Here is a 5,270-nt window from a genome sequence, read left to right on the forward strand (position 1 = left end):
GACAGAGGGAGAAGAGAAAGAGAAACGGAGGAGGGTCCAAGACACCAGTAAGTCAGTTACATTGCGTTTTTGCTAGATGTGTATACCATGGTCTGTCTGAATACTTTATTCTGATTGGCTGCAAGGTGTAGCCTAGCCATTTGTAACACTTTACAAGTTTAACTACTTTAGTTAACATGTGGCATGAACAATTCTTCTTCAGTATTTATTAGGGGTGGAACGGTACATGTATTCGTATTGAACCGAAACGGTACGGCGTCACAGTTCGGTGCATGAATATACACGGAGAATACACGGTATAAAAATAAATAAAACTTGCGTGCAAATTAATTAATGTAAAGCGGGACTACTGTTAAATACGCATGTTCTTTTGGGACACCTAATCTGTAGCTCCGCCTTAGCTCTGAAGCTCTGTGTCTATAATGAACAGGCTGCGATGTCAAGATTGCAATGCTGGAATATGTTGTGTGCGTGCGTGTGTGAGAGAGAGATCGAGGCGCGGGCGCGATCGAACAGTGGAAACATAAAAACATACTCCATCATTTTGTTCATACAGGACATCATTCAAACTGCAAAGTGTTTACTTATATTTGTGTACACTTGCAATAAAACACAACATTGTGCTTTTGTCAAACTGTTAACTCTTGTCAAACTGTAACCTACAACTGTCACCCAACCAAAATCTCTCTCTCTCTCTCTCTCTCTCTCTCTCTCTCTCACACACACACACACACACACACACACACACACACACACACACACACACACACACACACACACACACACACATTGTTTAAAAGCAAAAAATATTTATCCAACCCCATTTAAAAACAGTCTGTGGGTGCCATCTTTTGGACATTCATCATATTGCATTGGTTTTCATTTCTTGTCCTAAAAATAAACAGAGCACTAATTTGTTTGTTTTTTTAAGTTACACATTCTACATTGATTAAAAAGAAAATCAAATGTGTTTTTAATGGTAGTATTATTTTATACAGAAATAAATTATGTATAATTAACATGAGAATAAAGTTAGAAATTAAAATTTTAAGGAAAACAAATATATTGATCTGAAATGTAGCAAATTTATTTTAAATTCATTCAGGTACAATTACAAAACATATCTCAAGGTCTTTTTGTATTTTTATTAATTTAATTAATAAACTAATTATATAAAACTATTGTCAATGCACTACAAATAAACTGGTTCTATGCCTTTACTTTATTAATAAAACTTTTTAAAAAAATACAAGGCTTAAAGGAGAACTCCAGTCAATTTCTCAATCCCATTGAGCAAATTTTTTTGTAAATTTGGAGTGCTGTCAGTACAGAGAACAATGACAAAAATCGGTGTTGCCTACACCGTGTTATCCTCTTTAAAATTTGCACCCTGTTGGGGCAAATTTTAAACCTGCTTTTAGCCTCTTAACATCCTTGATGTGTCATTACAAGTGCACCAGCCATGTGAGTGATTTTATTCAGAGTGAACAAGGTGAATCTGACTGCAGTAGATGTGAAAGATATGAATAAAAGTGATGTTAATTCAGCCAGCGCTCATACCTGTATTTACTTCCTGTTTTCGGTCTAAGTCCACATTAGTCGATTGTCGAGTTCACGCGCGTGATCATAGGTAACTAAGAAACAGTGGAGAACTCGTCAATCGACTACTGTGGACTTCGACCGAAAACAGGAAGTAAATAAATGTGCGCTGGCTGAATTAACATCACTTTTATTCATATCTTTCACATCTACTGCTGTCAGATTCACCGTGTTCACTCTGAAAGAATCACACACAGTAGAGGCTAAAAGCAGGTTTAAAACTTGCCCCATTTTGGTCAACAGGGTGCAAGTTTTAAAAAGAGGATAACACGGTGTAGGCAACACCGATTTTTGTCGTTGTTCTCTGTACTGACAGCACTCCAAATTTACAAAAAAATGAGCTCAATGTTAAAATTGACCGGAGTTCTCCTTTAAAGGGATACTCCACCGTTTTTTCATATTAAACTATGTTATTCCCTTAACTAAGACGAGTTGATACATACCTCTCTCGTCTCAGTGCGTGCACTAAATCGCTCTGTCTTGTGGCGAAACTTTGGTAGCACTTAGCTTAGCCCAGTTCATTCAATATGGGCCAAGCAGAGAAGCTACCAAACACCTCCACGTTTTCCCTATTTAAATACAGTTACTCGCGTAGTGTAACTCGACCTAGGACGGTGACACAAAACAAAACGTTGTGCTTTTCTAAGCGTGTAAAATGGATAACTATATTGTATGGTGGAATACCATAGCAAGTGCTTGGAAGCACTTCGACTTGGCGCAGTAATATCTTCACTCGTGAAAAATCCTCTCACCGGCCCCCACTCCCTCTAGTGAAGATATTACTGCGCCAAGTCGAAGTGCTTCCAAGCACTTGCTATGGTATTCCGCCATACAATATAGTTGGGTGAATGACGGATAAGGATTTAAAATGTGAAGAAAATTAAAACTGGCAAAAAATTAAAATTGTAGGACTTTCTATACTTATTAGAGTGTTGTGTATGTAATGCAATGATATTTACACATTTCAAGAATGTAATCAACCATTTTTTTGGTGAATCAGATCTTTTTCCCCATGAAAATGTCATTCCTGGGTAACGAAATGAATTTTTAATTTAACTACATTTCTACCATTGTTGGCATATACAAATGTACTGATCTCTATATTTGGAGCTCAACAAACAATTAGTGCTCGGAAAACTACATTTTAATCACAATTAATATAATCAATTTGGGATTTCATATAGACATGGGCTCATTTTTGGCAGCTGCTAACTCAAAATTAAGAACCAAATAAAAAAAAAACCTGGAAAATGTTTAAAAATGTTTTCCAATAAAGTAAATAAGACTTGTTTTATCATTAACTCAACAAAAAACTGAATTGTGTAATCTAACACACAAATATGGGTTAAATTAATTGCCAGTGTCATTGTTAGCCGGAATGACATACTGTTAGCCGGAAGGACATTCTGCAATATTTTTCAGGATTACCATAAAAACCATCATCAGTATCCTTTTTCTTTCCAACACTCAAACTTGAAACAAAGTAAGAGACACTGACAAGTTTTTAATGATTTAAAATGATTTGTAAAATTTATAGTAAATCTGTAAAATTATAATGCTTAATAAACAATGGCCAAGGGTATAGTCCAACACATTATACAGCTAAAACATTTAGGGCCCTATTTTAACGATCTGAAACGCAAGTATCAAACGCGAAACGCAAGTAACTTTGTGGGCGGATCTAGCGGATCCTGACGCAAATCTAAAATGGGTTGGTCTGAAGTAGCTTCATTATTCATAGGTGTGGTTTGGGTATAACGTGAATTAAACCAATCAGAGCATCATCTCACATTCCCTTTAAGAGCAGGTGTGCTTGTTCCATGGCGGATTGCTATTATAACGCCGGATTTGCCAGACGCACTGCAGGAGCGGTTCACAGCTGAGGAGACCGACGTTCTCGTCAGGGCCGTAAAAGAGACATTGTATGGGGATGGAGAAACCCACCCAAATTAGCTTCGGTTAAACAGGCGTATAATAATTTGGGTAAATGTGTAAGCTAGATTTATGCCTATTTTTTCACATCTTCATGGACACCACAATGATTTCCCTCGTGTGGAATATTTTTCCTTGTAATAATGTATGGTTTGCAAAAATGGGAACTGCTGCTTCTGTGTAGATGAGAGAATCAAAGTGTATGCGCGTTGTGCTCACGCTACATTATGGCCAAGTATGCGCCCTTAAATAGCATCTGAATAACGTGCCACTGACTTTAGACAAGGTTTTTCCTGGTCAGTGCAGGAATTGTTTTCTGTAACTGCAAAATAGCACCAGGGAACGTTTGCACCGGAACACACCTCCTCTTTTCGCTGAACCGCCCCCGGGAGCGCAAGTTTATTCCCTAATTTACAGAAGTGCGTCTGTGGAGGGAAAAGTCCGCTGTGCGCAGGTGCAAAATAGGAATGATACATGTGTCGGTGTACAAAGTCAATTGCGCTGGGTGCAAGATAGGGCCCTTAGGCTTATTGCAAATAAGTCAAGTCAAGTCACCTTCATTTATATAGCGCTTTAAACAATTTAGATTGTTTCAAAGCAGCTTTACAGAGATAATAGGAAATTAAAGTAACAGAGATTGTTTTGGCTTTACAGCAGCTCTAGAATAAAGTTATTGTCCAGCTAAAGTTAGTTTTGATTGATTCACTTCCGTCGCAAAGATCATTAGTTATTAACTTAAGGGCCGCTAACACGACACCGTTCTAACAGAAAACCCTAAAGTTCTTTCTGCGCAAACTTGAAAAAAAAAACGCGAACCTGATGGCCTGCACATGCGTATTACGTGTTTAGATTATAGGAATGTTTATAGGAGTGTGAACCTATTTCGATTAATATTTCAAGTTTGCTTGTTACTGATACATTATCACTCCACTGAGTCATCACTATAATACCTTGCTCTCTTTTGTCCAAGATACTCAGCCCTAGTTTCTGCATCTGCGTTTATCCTGGCTCTGAACCGTCTCTGCCTCTCTTTATTAGACAGAGGCATCTGGCAGGACAGAATTGACCTTAAAACACCAGAAGCTATACTAAAGCTTTAATAAAATGTTGATAATTAAAAAATTTGATTACATTATTCATAATTTGACCATTAACATCACAAAATTTAATTCAATGATAAAGACCCATGTGACTCATTGAATCATATGAAATCAAGTTGAATGACAGCAAAAATATGGCAAAAAAACATACGATTATGTAAATAATGTTAATTTTAATAATATAACTATAATAACCATGCCTAAAAGTTTACAAATGTTAATTAAAAACTAGATTTTTATGCATATGTCATTCTGGATAACGGATGACATGTCCTGGCTAACAGAGGTTTTTTGTTATCCAAGAATGACATGTTGTTATCCAAGAATGACAAAACAAATATTTTTCTTTATAATCAGGCACTAACTTAACCACCTATGGAAAACTACAATTTAGCTATCATCGCTTAAGGTAATCTTTTAGATCAAATAGATAGTTTTTTAATATAAAAACATTATAAATGGTTTATCAGTGTTATCCAAAAGGACACATGATATTGCTACAAAGTGCACCAGTGACTGAAAAGGTCAAAATATCAACATTTTAAGAGACGCTTCCTGACCTTTGCACATGTTCTGGTGTTCCTTCAGGGTCTTCTTTTTGATACAATATTATGTCACATGACATACCAAAATGCATTA

The sequence above is a fragment of the Rutilus rutilus genome, assembly GCF_951802725.1.
Source record: "Rutilus rutilus genome assembly, chromosome: 18".
NCBI classification, from domain to species: domain Eukaryota; kingdom Metazoa; phylum Chordata; class Actinopteri; order Cypriniformes; family Leuciscidae; genus Rutilus; species Rutilus rutilus.